Below are 15,345 nucleotides of genomic sequence, written 5' to 3'. Positions count from 1 at the left end.
TGGCCCCTGCGCGCCGTGCGTGCTCCTTATGGTTGCCGAGTGAACGTGACGTCAGGCGCTACGCGCTGCGGAAGCGAAGGCAGAGCTAGAGAGGGGACGGACGAGGCTGGGGTTGGGAGGAAAGGAGAAGAGAAAGGAACGTCGCGAGACTGGACGTTCTGCCCGTCGAACACAGCGGAGCCCGGTGTTCTATTGTGGGATCCCTTCCGCGCGGAGGCCGGATGTATCCGCCCACCGGGTCTAGGAGCACGGAGCGTTCTGTGTTGGAACGGCCGAGGCTCTGAGCGTTCCATCTGCCGAACGCTGCCGGAGCTGAGCGTTCCGTTGCCGGAAGACGGGGGTGACCAGGGCTCCCCAGAGCCGGGCCTGAGCGGAGAGCAGAGGAGCCGCCGGGGCCACCAGGGGCAGAGCAGCCCGGGAGGTAAGCGCACCGAGACCGCTGCGACCCTCCGCCCCCGGACCCTGCACCATGTTTATTTATTTTATCTTGAAAGTTGTATATAGCGCCAGCTTGACCCGGAAGTATCCGAGCGCTTTACATACACACACAGTAAAATAAACAGGACATTGCATAGTAGTCCGGCAGTAAGGAAGCAAGAATAAATACACCATGGGAAATAAATATGCAGTGCATCGGAAGGGGAGAGACCAATAAAAAGAAAAAGGTGAAAATTACATAGTAATGTTCACTTCCTACAATGATGAACTAATGCATTAAAGCCCTGACACCTCCCCCAAACCACCATGAGCAGGCAGACTCCGTGCTCAATGACATTTCCCCGGATTCGGTGACCCCCGCAGGGTAGCCCAACCCCGAAAAGAACAAGCAGAGTAAGAGCCCATTTTAGCCGGGCCCTGTGAACCCCGAAAAATACAAGCCAGCACCCCCTCCCCCATCTCCTAATCTGCTGACTTTTCAGATGTGTTTTAAAGTTCCATAGAACCCAAATATCCCGAGCCCCTTCTAGAGCCAGCAGACAATAAATACATTTAACATTTCTGTGCCTCCATTCCTAGGTGTCTGAGATGTTGTCCTTATCTAGGTTCTTGTTCCCCACTATTAAATATGCGCCCTTCTGCATTTGCATCCCTGCACCTATTTCCGGGTTTGGTGTTGTTACACCTCTTATCGCCTTCCTTCACGTCATGGTACACTCGCCCTTCATGGTTTCTGTGCCTTCCTTCGTCATTTCTAGGGCTCGGTGCTTCCTTCTGTTCCGCCCCCACACACTCCCCCGCCTGCTACTATTTATATGTATCCCTTCACACCCTGCTCGTTCTGTGCTCCCAACGTGCATGCATCCGCCCCGTGCGCCTTTCCAATTCCGAGCGAAGCCCCTGCGTGCTCGCTCTTAGTCTAGCGCCTAAATGCGGGGGAGTTTGTGCACCCCTTGCGCAGTGGGAAACAGATATCTCTTGTTCAAAAGCGGATTGTCTGCAACTTTGCTTATTGCATCTTCCTTTCCCCATCTTCAGATGCCCAGTGCCTGAAGTAGAAAAATAAAGCGCAGCTGCCTAGTGTATTTGCGTGCTTCTCTGAAGTGCTGGTGCTCTGCAAGGTAACTTATTGCACCTCTGCAGAGAAGTGCTGGTCCTCTCGCAATGTAGATCAGGTACTCCTTACCTAACAATACTCTATATTGCTGTACAGACGTCAGAAGTCATCTAAGCGCAGGTTAAGTTCATGTGTTTATAAAGGCCGCAACTAGTGTACCATGTGTGATATATGTATTAGTAGGAAGTAAGTGTGCTGGTTAGGAGTGATTGACGTCACTGGTCTGCATCTCCCAACCTCTGTGGATAACTAGTGTCTTTTGTATACTAGGTCAACCGCTGTGGGTGGACACGCCATGGTCCTACAGGGAGTGAACTGGTGACGTATAGACTGCGCCGGGGTTCCTTGCCAGCAGTTCTTTCGCCCATGTTGCATAATAGGTTGACTCTGGTATATTTTCACTGCACTTGCTCCCTCTCTTATTTATTTCTGTTCCGCTGGTGTGCATAGCACTGGAGCTACCTGATAACGAACACCAGATTATAAGGAGTCTTCTCTCCAGTCCCGGCCTTTTGTCAATCTGTTCCATTCGGAGATATGTGGACCCGGTCACCTCGGCTGGACTGAAAGCTCCTGATTGCAGCGTTTGCCAGAAGGAACCGCTTGCAGAGCGTGCTGCCCATGGAGGCTGGGAGTCCTTGAGAAACCATAACAGAATGCTTGTTTACTCGGGTACATTTCTTGGCGCTTGGTGGACTTGGATCTCAAGAACCACCATGGACATACCCAGATTCAGAATATGAGCGGTCTTCCGTGGGGATGGGGCTCGGTTCCGTTCCAGAAGGAATGGGTCGATCCTGTCGGAGCCTGCTGGGTTGCCCTTGGACTGTTCCTAGGATAAGTTGTTCGTCCTCTTCTGGTGCTTAGTTCTCTGCTCCTCACTTCCTGTAAACGCCTGCTAGTTCCCTAGTGCTGTGAATTCAATAGGTCGAGCCTGCCAGAGAGTTCAAGCTAAAGTCCTAATATTAACTTATCAAGGTCTTACAGTGGACGTAAAGCCCGCCCTTTGCTTCCTATTGGTTTGCATTATTGTCACTCTCATTTTCTTGCTTCTTACTCGATGGCTTGCCCTAGCCGTCTTTTGCTTGGCCCTCCCTGGAGCAAACGTCTTTATTTGTGTCATTCCACTTCTCACTTTTAGAGAACTCTTTTTTTTTTTTTTTGCATAAGCAATCCAGGTGTGTGCGTGTTTCCCTGCTGTGTCCCTCCTGTGCTTTTCTCCCCCTTCTGCTCCATGTTGCTGGCTCTCGGACATACTTAGGCTTTTATTTCTTCTCCATGTACAAGTTCAGCTGGTCCAGGTGTCTGAATACGAGTACACCTTGCGTAGTATATGAGGTCTTATATGAAAGTATTGAAGGGGTGATGGGTCCTGGTATTGTGCAATCTTGCGAATAAATGAGGATTTTTTTTGGAGCGATTTGTCCTCAGTTGTGGGAGACCCCTTCCCCATAAATTTCGTAACTGAGAAGTATGCCAGGACAAGTAGGAGCATTCAGAGTCTATTGGGAGCAAAATCCTTTTATTGAATCCAGTGCTACGCGTGAAGAAGACTCTTTAACTTCTAGAGTCTTTCAGGGCAAAGAAAAGCAAAAGTTTGTGTACATTACCTAGTATCAGGAGGGTTATTTGCTGTCTGGCACATTCTTCAGTCGACACACGCACACACACGTCATGCAAGCTGCATCTGTAAATGCAGTTTTGAAACTCGCAGAAGCAGTGTCCAAAGCAGGCCCTGGAGGATGTGAGGGATGGGGAGGCAATCACTTCCTGGGCGGGGGCAGAGACGGGAAGTGGGCCTTCTTTTCATCCCCCTGTGGTTAGTCTTTCAAAGGGCTAACGCTGCGTTCACACTCAGCCACTTCTGCTTTTCATCATGGAGGCTGTTCTTTTGAAACCAGATGGAAAACAGGATTCATATCTTTCAGAGCATTTTTAAAGAACACTGCATTACGATGCGATAAAACACTGTGTCACAGCGCAGTACCAGTTCATTTCCACTCTCAGAACCCCGCTGCCCCCCAGTCACTGACCGTGTACAGCGCCACGAAGCCTTTCATCAGGTTTGCGTTTTACTAATACCATATGTGTAGAGCCGAGATAGATCAGTGCACTGGCAATTCTGACGCTAATTCTGTTCACCCCCTCCCCAGGTGACTTGAATTGCAGGTTACTGGCACACTGGGGTGGATGGAGTTAATGGGGTCACAGATTGAACCGTGAACTTCACTAAGAAACAAAGAGTTACCAGGGGACTTGGTCATTCCAAATTCCCCCTCTGGGTGAAACAAAACCGATACGGAGTTTTCCAGCAGATCCCCTAATTGTCTTTGGGTGTGTAACTTCTGTCACTGCCTCATGTGAATTAAAAGGGACCTGGTAATGCGCTCTTTTTGTTTTAAATAGTACCATGAATATTGTAGTTTTCTCACTTTGTTTTGTGATGTCGTGGCGAATATATGATTTTACCTCGAATACAAGTTCCACGCATGGCAATACCACGCGAATTTTAGTTCGCAAGTGGCTTTACCACGCTGGAATTTGCAACGAAGGATCATACCACGCATTTTTACGTCCTAAACACAAACACAAATGCTAAAGATTATTTTCTTACCTGACACCTTCCTGTCTTTCACCAGCAGCCCGTACCTTCCATCCACCATCGAAACAAGCGTGAAAACACGCCTGCCAAAATTAAAAAAGGACTGCCGTAACGGCACGTCTTTGGGGGAGGCACTTTCCTTTTACCTCAGTGCTACTGAAGAGCGTTTTTTTTAAATGTAATTAACCCGCTCCTTTGTTTATTTTTGGGGGGAGACCCCCCAGGCCCCCCCATCCCCTTCCCAGCCAACCCGAACCCGCTCCTTTGTTTATTTTTGGGGGGGAGACCCCCCCCAGGCCCCCCCATCCCCTTCCCAGCCAACCCCCGCCACGACTGGAAAGAATTCCACGCCTCCCCCCTAGCCAGAACGTATATTCGTGTTAAAGACTGTCGTTATAGGCATACGCGTGGAAAAGACGTTTGCGAGGTAAGTGCCTCGTAGTAAACGTCACGCGTGGAAAAGCCTTCGTTGAAAATGATGTTTCCCGTCGTGGCAGGGTTGCCCATTTACCCTTTAAGTGCATTTCTCTGGTGAGAAAGGAGTTCTGCTCTTGATTTGATTATTTAACCCCTGAACTTAATGTAAGCGTGCAGCGTGTTTTCATAGCCCTGATCCCAACTAGTTTTTAGGTCAATCCTGGGCAGCGCATGCGCTGCGAGCCATGCTTTATTGAAGTCTGGACGTGAAGCCCCACCCACTCTTGGCCCATATTTGTCATTGTCCTTCGTAAACGCTGGATTCTGATTCGTTAATAGGGTTGTTAGTCCTTCCTTAGTACCATCTTGTCTTCATTTAAATCCTCCCATGAGGACTGGCAATTTTGCTTTGTTTGTTACACGTTATGTCTTATTTATTCTGTAAGCACTATTTTCTCTGAGTTTCTCCTACTGCAGGAACAACATGCTTTCCTGCAATATTTAGCGCACCATGCACGCGTTCACTTTCCAAGCATCCCGGGGCAATGCCTGCCGCTTCTTTAATATGAAATGGGTCTCCCATTTACAAGAGTTTGAGTATTGGTATTGTAAATGGCACAGCCTTTTATTTATGTTCATTATCAAAACAGATAACAGGCTTTGTCATTTAGAATGCCATTAGCTTAAACTATCGCAAATGCGAGACCTTTTGCATTGCAAATGCTTGTTAAGCTTTCTGGCCTTCCACAGACTGTGAACTGATATTAAAAAAAAAAAAAAAAATCAGTTGCTGAGGATCACTCACTGTGGTCAATCGGGAAAGCCAGGATTGGGGCCAGGTCAGACTACAGCTCCCAAGCAGAGGCCTGTTCACATGTAGAGAAGGGATTTTCCACTGGTTCTATTCACAGTGATTTGTAAAGCGCGTAGCTACCCGATAGGCCTTTCCCGCTCTGAAAACCAGATATCCTACAGATAAAACAGAAAGGTTTTCAACAATTTCTTAAAAAGAAACTCGTGGCTGGTATTTTGTGCTCACCTGACACGTGCTTTTTCATTAGCTCGGCTTTTCATACAACAGCCTTGTTCTAATGGGATCGGCCGTGATTCTGTGCACACATCTCCGTATCCCTTATACCTGCCTAATCTCGCCTGTAAAACCTACTAGTGTTTGCAAACAAGGGGGGGTATCCCAGGAAGATGAGCCCGGACCAGTTGACGGCGTCCACATACGCACCCCAGGTGCCTCATCCTCTCCCAGGAGTGTGTGTCCTGGCTGAAGGGCGGCTGGCGAGTCCCACTCTAAAGCTCGGAGAGGACAGTGACCACCTCTTGTCCAGCACGTAACTGAGTGGGCCCCAACCCCACCGGCCTCTCCACATTGCCAACCCCTGCCCAGAATAATAGCAGTGGGTGACACGAGTGTTACCTTGTTTCTGGCCTGGCAGACCGCGCCAAGGGTACTACTACAGAATACCCAGACAGGTGTCGAAAGATGCTTCTCTTCCTCGCATTATCACCTTCCCTGCATTTGAAATGGATTTGCAGTGACATTTTATACGTGGTTGGTGCAATTCTGTGATGATACTAACAGAGCAGTAGGCTGAAAGTTCAGGGACACCTGTCCGGGAGTGCCGCTGTGTGTCTTCATGTTGAATAAGGAAAGGGGCGGTTGTCACGCTGTGTTATCGATTAAAATATGTTCCCGAGGCCAGTGTTTCCCAGGTGGGAGCGACTCTGATTCCCAGAATCGCTGCACAGGCTTCCTTCCGTCCGGTAAAATCAATGCTCCCCCTTTGTGCGCTTATCTGTTAGCAATGAACGCCTGGCAGGGAGAACTGTACGTGCCTGGCGCTACGTGACGCCATCAGATTGCACACGCTGTCCGTGCTTAGCAGCGCATGGCACGTCTGGCGTCGATACACATACCATACATACATGTTCATCTGTCGATGCATGGTGCACACATCTATCTCTGAGTGCTTGCACAGTGAAGCATGCATGCTTCTACACTGCGTACGTTTAGCAATGCATGCGCGTTTCTACTCAGCGCCTAGAGACCGTTCTATTCACAAAGGCGCTGTTTTTAAACTCGCATTCTCGTTGATGCATGTATATGCGTCCCCCAGTACATGTGTACCTTTGCTTGGCATAGCTAGAATTAGATGTTGTACAGTTCCACGTGTGTCAACACAGCATTGCCCACGCAGACCTTGTTGAGAAGCTGTCCCTGTCGAGGGTCACACAGCGTGTCTGCTGTGGCGGACAGCTACCGGCTGCTCGGCGCACACACCTGTGAGTCTCGGCACATAGCTCTGTTGCCCAGACATGTTCCGAGGCCGCTGCCGGCCCGGGATTCCTCTTCCAGGAGGGCCCAGCTGTCACAATATTGTGCTTGGAGGCAGGCCCAGATTCCTGCATCTGGGAATGCCCCCGAGACCCTCGGCGTGTCTGGGCGCGACCAGCGCCCGCCCTTCTTTCTCCTTGTGTGCTTTAGTGCTCAGTGTCCGCCAGGGTCACTCGGAGGTCTGCTGCGGCGCAAAGGCACATACAATGCATTTAGCAATGTTTGTTTGTCTTTATGCTGGCGTGGCCGGCAGCTCCCGCAACAATAATTCATGTCAAAACAAAAGTAAGCATTGACCAAGGCTAAAGGTTGTCAGTCGGCACCACAGCATTTGGTCTTGCCAGTGTTTGTTTTTATCTCCCAAAAATGTGAAGCTGAATCCTTGTTCTCGGTGACCGTGTATACGGGACCCGCTGAGCTATCTGACCCGCTAATGCGGCCAGGCTATGGGTGTGCCCTCCTGAGGTTCAGTAAAGTGCAGACCGGACAAATGTCACTTTATTCTTCATGTCGGGTGGGACAGACATTCATGCAAATATGTCATAGCATGAAAGGTGAAAATGCTGCCGTTCCTCCTTGAACGTTTGCAGAGGGCGGGACACCATCACTCGTCGTGTTTCACAATTAATTCACCGGGGGTTGCCTGGAACTGGCTGGGGCTGCCCGGAGCTCTGCACTTCAGCTCAGTAAACTTTATTCAGTCATAATATGAACAATAAAGGTGTAAAGCTCCCAAGTTTTAAAACGTGGACTTTGACTAAAAATCAAAGTAGATTTGGTTGCAGTGCGGGGAGGCGAGCCAGGCGAAGCGCCTTGACGCCTCATAGGGAAAGAGTGAATTGTAGCGCCTTTGCGAGGTAGAGTGAGCTGGGAGGCCCGTCAGAGAGCGTGTCTGGTGCAGATGTGGGGATGGGAGATGAGCGGCATTCACGAGTGCGAGGCACTACTGTGATCATAAGTGTGGTTTCACGAAAGTGAGGGAGGTTGTCGGGCGATGGTATGTGCCTAGTAGAGATCTATTGTGAGAGTAGGCGCTTGAGTCACAGTGAGGGTGAAGGGAGACAGGAGAGTGTGACTAGAATATGCAGGCATGAGGGGAAGTGAGGGGCTGGCGGCTGAGGGCACATAGACTCCCAGAGGTGGTGTGAGGCCGTGCAGGGATGTCTCTGTGAGACCCCCAGGTGAAGGACTTGGAAGCCTCCTAGTGGGAGTGTGGTCAGGTGAGGGCAAGAGACCCCCGACCCTCTCCCCAGGTGTAGGGCTTAGACACCTTCTAATGAAACAAGTGAGAGGGGAGGAAGCCCCCAGGCGCAGGGCTCGGAGCCCTCCCAGAGAGTGAGTATAGGCAGAGAGTGAGATCAGGTGAGGGGCGAGGCGAGTGAGTTAGATCAGCTGAGCGGCGAGGCACACCTCTGTGTGCAGAACAAGCCTGCCGTGGAATGAGGAAAAAGTGTTTGGGAAAAAAAAGTAAACCTTGACCCCGTTTAACGAGTTTATTCCTAAGGAGTGAAGGTTTAACTCGATACCAGTGAATAAATAACACTGCATTTTCACTCACTTGGCACAAACCCTTCAGTGTTGATCTCACATTAACCAGTGATCCATGACAAAGTGCTTATGGGTGGGTTTGTGTCTTAGCGCTTGAATACTTTCATTACCAATGCCCTTTACTCTTATTTATCTGAACTCATAAGGATGACCATCCGAGTTGGCTCTGTTGTGACTCAAACGTCGTGTGGGGAAAATTCCCCCCCCCCCCCACCTCCCCCCAACAAGGTGAAGTGTGTCGATGCTGCTCCAAGGGCGCGTACGTACCCACCCAGTTATCACATGGGCTCCTAGCTAATGAGTCTTAGAAAAATCAGATGTAAACAGTGCGATTTCGGGTTCAAGGTCCAGATGCTGCCACTTCAAGTGTTTTTCCTTTCTCCAGTTTTGACGATAACTTGTCGGAAATGTTTCCCACCTCTTCCTGGTTCAGCTTGTGGTCGGTGCTGCTGTTAAGGGCCGCAGGAGGCTCGTTCCAGCGGTGTTGTGCACGCGCGCAGGCACACCCTGAGGTGAGGCGAGGCCATTCAGCTCAGGGCACTCTGCTGGGACAGGAGCAGAGTCCGGGTCACCTTACTCCGCCTTTCATCTCCCCGAAGTGAGAGGCTAATAATAATATACAGAGCAAGGACCCTGTGCATGAGAGGATAGACTCGCTGGAGTCAAGCTATCCTGGCTGATGAGGGGTTAAACCCCGAAACCGGTCCTAGAATGCTTGTTTCCGGTCCAGGGAGGACCTGGCTTGGCAGTTCGGGCTGGACTGTTCCCGTGGGGCACAGGGTCAAGACTGATTTGCATATAGCCATGTCTGAACTGGGCTGGCATGGTGGGCTATGAATGATGGATTTAACCCAGATCTCTTGAAGGGGGTGAATGTTTTGATTTGTTCTGCATCCCGTCCTTCAATAGTGTGTCTTTTGAGAGGAGAGAAGAGCAGGGACAGAGTCGCTGTCTGTCAAACACGCTTACTCTGCAGGTCGATAAAAAGAACGCGACAGAGTGGATAAAACAAGCATTGGAAAAGCTGTTCTGAGTCCTTACTAAAACTTTTTTTTTTTTGTGTTTAAGAGATTTTTATTAGCATTTTGAGTAAATACAATACATATGATAAAAAAATATTGTAACAATAAAATAAGTAAGAGAAGTAGAAGAAACATATGCATGAGCAATAAAAACAAAGAAAGAAATGATCATAGAGAGAAGAGAAAAGGGAAGAGGGAGAAACAAGAAGCATAGAAAAGAGGAAAGAAGAAAGAACGAAAAGAAAATAAGGGCAGAAGAAGAGAAGAAAAGAGAGAGAGGAGAAGGAGAAAATAAGTGGGAAAACTGAGAATCAGTCAAGGAAGAGATTTGGAGGAAAGATAAGTGGTAAAGGGGAGCCAAAGAAGAACAGATTTAATTTTCAGGGGAATGGAATAGGACGAAGCGATAGCAATTCTATGTTCATCACAAACAAAATTCCACCAGGTGTGAATAGAATTTTTAGAATTATCTTTCCAACACAATAGGATAACTTTAAATGCAAGAGAAATAAACAAGTCCAACAATCTCTCAGAAGAAGAGAGAATATCCACATCAGATGATAATGATACTTGGAAAATAGCCTGTAAAGATAACTGGGCAGAACAATTAAAGACTAGCATACAGGTTTTCCAAACTTCCTTCCAAAATGATGAAACATGAAAACATTCAAACAGTAAATGTTTAAGTGACCCAGTTTCGTTAGCACGGGACCAACACATTAGAGAGGATGTTGGGGAGAACTTATGAACAGTTACAGGAGTGATAAGGACTCTATGATAAATGAACAACAACGATTGGGTAATGCGGGCAGCAGGAGATACCTTAAACAATTTGGACCATATACGTTCCCACATCAGAACAGATAGAGACAGATTAAGGTCCGTTTCCCATGCAATCTCAACAGGTGATTTAGAACGATCTGAACTAGGTGACAGTAATAATGAATAAACAAGGGCAGCCTTAGGCTGTTGAGAGTAAAATAAAGGATAAAGGGAAGAGGTAGGAACAAAAGATGGGAAGACAACAGGAATGGAAAAAGAAGCTAAGTGTGACTGAATGGCAGATGTAATAATGTTATATTCAGAGAGATATGACAAAGGTAAATTAAATAATTGTAGTTTCGGAAAAGGAATGAGAGCCATTATCAAGAAACTGATGAACAAATACAATATTCTTCTCTTTCCAGTGCTTGAAGTAAAATGATTTGTTCATAATATTCCCATGCCAGGGCTCTCTCGGTATACGTTCATAATCTTCCCATGCCAGGGCTCCCTCTGTATAAGTTCATAATATTCCCATGCCAGGGCTCTCTCGGTATACGTTCATAATATTCCCATGCCAGGGCTCCCTCGGTATACGTTCATAATATTCCCATGCCAGGGCTCTCTCGGTATACGTTCATAATATTCCCATGCCGGACTCTCTCGGTATACGTTCATAATATTCCCATGCCAGGGCTCTCTCTGGAAACGTTTATAATATTTCCATGCCAGGGCTCTCTCGGTATACGTTCATAATCTACCCATGCCAGGGCTTTCTCGGTATACGTTCCGATCGTCCCATGCCAGCGTTTCCTGGGTATACGTTCATAATCGTCCCATGCCAGGGCTCCCTCTGTATACGTTCATAATATTCCCATGCCAGGGCTCTCTCGGTATACGTTCATAATATTCCCATGCCAGGGCTCTCTCTGGAAACGTTTATAATATTTCCATTCCAGGGCTCTCTCAGTATACGTTCATAATCTTCCCATGCCAGGGCTCCCTCAGTATACGTTCATAATCTACCCATGCCAGGGCTCCCTCAGTATACGTTCATAATCTACCCATGCCAGGGCTCCCTCTGTATATGTTCATAATATTCCCATGCCAGGGCTCTCTCGGTATACGTTCATAATATTCCCATGCCAGGGCTCCCTCTGTATACGTTCATAATATTCCCATGCCAGGGCTCCCTCTGTATACGTTCATAATATTCCCATGCCAGGGCTCTCTCGGTACACGTTCATAATATTCCCGTGCCAGGGCTCTCTCTGGAAACGTTTATAATATTTCCATTCCAGGGCTCTCTCAGTATACGTTCATAATATTCCCATGCCAGGGCTCCCTCTGTATACGTTCATAATCTACCCATGCCAGGGCTCCCTCAGTATACGTTCATAATCTACCCATGCCAGGGCTCCCTCTGTATATGTTCATAATATTCCCATGCCAGGGCTCTCTCGGTATACGTTCATAATATTCCCATGCCAGGGCTCCCTCTGTATACGTTCATAATATTCCCATGCCTGGGCTCCCTCTGTATACGTTCATAATATTCCCATGCCAGGGCTCTCTCGGTATACGTTCATAATATTCCCATGCCAGGGCTCTCTCTGGAAACGTTTATAATATTTCCATTCCAGGGCTCTCTCGGTGTATGTTCATAATCTTCCCATGCCAGGGCTTTCTCGGTATACGTTCCGATCGTCCCATGCCAGCGTTTCCTGGGTATACGTTCATAATCGTCCCATGCCAGGGCTCCCTCTGTGTACGTTCATAATATTCCCATGCCAGGGCTCTCTCGGTGTACGTTCATAATATTCCCATGCCAGGGCTCCCTCTGTATACGTTCATAATATTCCCATGCCAGGGCTCTCTCGGTATACGTTCATAATATTCCCATGCCAGGGCTCCCTCTGTATATGTTCATAATATTCCCATGCCAGGGCTCCCTCTGTATACGTTCATAATATTCCCATGCCAGGGCTCCCTCAGTATACGTTCTTAATCTACCCATGCCAGGGCTCCCTCTGTATACGTTCATAATATTCCCATGCCAGGGCTCTCTCGGTATACGTTCATAATATTCCCATGCCAGGGCTCGCTCTGTATACGTTCATAATATTCCCATGCCAGGGCTCCCTCAGTATACGTTCATAATCTACCCATGCCAGGGCTCCCTCTGTATACGTTCATAATATTCCCATGCCAGGGCTCTCTCGGTATACGTTCATAATATTCCCATGCCAGGGCTCCCTCTGTATACGTTCATAATATTCCAATGCCAGGGCTCCCTCAGTATACGTTCATAATCTACCCATGCCAGGGCTCCCTCTGTATACGTTCATAATATTCCCATGCCAGGGCTCCCTCTGTATACGTTCATAATATTCCCATGCCAGGGCTCCCTCTGTATACGTTCATAATCTACCCATGCCAGGGCTCCCTCTGTATACGTTCATAATATTCCCATGCCAGGGCTCTCTCTGGAAACGTTTATAATATTTCCATTCCAGGGCTCTCTCGGTGTATGTTCATAATATTCCCATTCCAGGGCTCTCTCGGTATATGTTCATAATATTCCCATGCCAGGGCTCTCTCGATATGGTATATGTTCATAATATTCCCATGCCTGGGCTCTCTCGGTATACGTTCATAATATTCCCATGCCAGGGCTCTCTCTGGAAACGTTTATAATATTTCCATTCCAGGGCTCTCTCGGTGTATGTTCATAATATTCCCATGCCAGGGCTCTCTCGGTATACGTTCATAATATTCCCATGCCAGGGCTCTCTCTGGAAACGTTTATAATATTTCCATTCCAGGGCTCTCTCGGTGTATGTTTATAATATTTCCATTCCAGGGCTCTCTCGGTATATGTTCATAATATTCCCATGCCAGGGCTCTCTCGATATGGTATATGTTCATAATATTCCCATGCCTGGGCTCTCTCGGTATACGTTCATAATATTCCCATGCCAGGGCTCTCTCTGGAAACGTTTATAATATTTCCATTCCAGGGCTCTCTCGGTGTATGTTCATAATATTCCCATGCCAGGGCTCTCTCGATATATGTTCATAATATTCCCATGCCAGGGCTCTCTCGGTATACGTTCATAATATTTCCATTCCAGGGCTCTCTCGGTGTATGTTCATAATATTCCCATGCCAGGGCTCTCTCGGTGTATGTTCATAATATTCCCATGCCAGGGCTCTCTCTGGAAACGTTTATAATATTTCCATTCCAGGGCTCTCTCGGTGTATGTTCATAATATTCCCATGCCAGGGCTCTCTCTCTAAACGTTTATAATATTTCCATTCCAGGGCTCTCTCGGTGTATGTTCATAATATTCCCATGCCAGGGCTCTCTCGGTATATGTTCATAATATTCCCATGCCAGGGCTCTCTCGGTATACGTTTATAATATTTCCATTCCAGGGCTCTCTCGGTGTATGTTCATAATATTCCCATGCCAGGGCTCTCTCGGTGTATGTTCATAATATTCCCATGCCAGGGCTCTCTCTGGAAACGTTTATAATATTTCCATTCCAGGGCTCTCTCGGTGTATGTTCATAATATTCCCATGCCAGGGCTCTCTCGGTGTATGTTCATAATATTCCCATGCCAGGGCTCTCTCGGTATATGTTCATAATATTCCCATGCCAGGGCTCTCTCGGTATATGTTCATAATATTCCCATGCCAGGGCTCTCTCGTTGTATGTTCATAATATTCCCATGCCAGGGCTCTCTCGGTATATGTTCATAATATTCCCATGCCAGGGCTCTCTCGATATGGTATATGTTCATAATATTCCCATGCCTGGGCTCTCTCGGTATACGTTCATAATATTCCCATGCCAGGGCTCTCTCTGGAAACGTTTATAATATTTCCATTCCAGGGCTCTCTCGGTGTATGTTCATAATATTCCCATGCCAGGGCTCTCTCGGTATATGTTCATAATATTCCCATGCCAGGGCTCTCTCGGTATACGTTCATAATATTTCCATTCCAGGGCTCTCTCGGTGTATGTTCATAATATTCCCATGCCAGGGCTTTCTCGGTGTATGTTCATAATATTCCCATGCCAGGGCTCTCTCTGGAAACGTTTATAATATTTCCATTCCAGGGCTCTCTCGGTGTATGTTCATAATATTCCCATGCCAGGGCTCTCTCGGTATATGTTCATAATATTCCCATGCCAGGGCTCTCTCGGTATACGTTTATAATATTTCCATTCCAGGGCTCTCTCGGTGTATGTTCATAATATTCCCATGCCAGGGCTCTCTCGGTGTATGTTCATAATATTCCCATGCCAGGGCTCTCTCTGGAAACGTTTATAATATTTCCATTCCAGGGCTCTCTCGGTGTATGTTCATAATATTTCCATTCCAGGGCTCTCTCGGTGTATGTTCATAATATTCCCATGCCAGGGCTCTCTCGGTGTATGTTCATAATATTCCCATGCCAGGGCTCTCTCTGGAAACGTTCATAATATTTCCATTCCAGGGCTCTCTCGGTGTATGTTCATAATATTCCCATGCCAGGGCTCTCTCGGTGTATGTTCATAATATTCCCATGCCAGGGCTCTCTCTGGAAACGTTCATAATATTTCCATTCCAGGGCTCTCTCGGTGTATGTTCATAATATTTCCATTCCAGGGCTCTCTCGGTGTATGTTCATAATATTCCCATGCCAGGGCTCTCTCTGGAAACGTTCATAATATTTCCATTCCAGGGATCTCATGAGGATTTTATAATATTCCCATGCAAAGATTCGCCCGCTGCTCTATGTATGAGGGTCTGCCCTCCGTTGTCCTGGTCTCCTCCCCGTGCCAGGGCTGTGCTGTAACCTAGGCCAGTCCTCACTCTGGCTGTGAGCTCTGGTTGTTCAGGTACCGAGGGCACTCTGCCACCACCACCCGGGAGGAGCTCCTTGCCCGGAGTGGTCCGGCACACATCTAGTAAACCCCCTTTCAGCTCACCCCAGGACTGGACCTTCGCCATGGTTTGTCAGTGTGTTGTCCCATTTCACATGCTTTTGTCTGTTGGGTTGGCCCTTGTGTTTGTATATCTGTCCTGCATCTAATAACTA

At 47.7% G+C, this 15,345-nt stretch overlaps 1 protein-coding gene across 1 annotated transcript in view; it reads left to right on the top strand.

Moving 5' to 3' along the window:
- Window positions 1–54: 54 nt before the first annotated feature.
- Window positions 55–15,345, top strand: part of SUSD6 (sushi domain containing 6) — a 174,891-nt gene continuing 159,600 nt past the window's right edge. The window contains exon 1 of the mRNA XM_086937038.1: window positions 55–421. The gene's annotated coding sequence lies outside the window, so the exon portion shown is untranslated. The remainder of the gene's footprint in view (window positions 422–15,345) is intronic.

Source organism: Lissotriton vulgaris, chromosome 9, assembly GCF_964263255.1.
Source record: "Lissotriton vulgaris chromosome 9, aLisVul1.2, whole genome shotgun sequence".
Taxonomy (NCBI): Eukaryota; Metazoa; Chordata; class Amphibia; order Caudata; family Salamandridae; genus Lissotriton; species Lissotriton vulgaris.
This window is presented reverse-complemented; position numbering and strand designations above follow the sequence as displayed.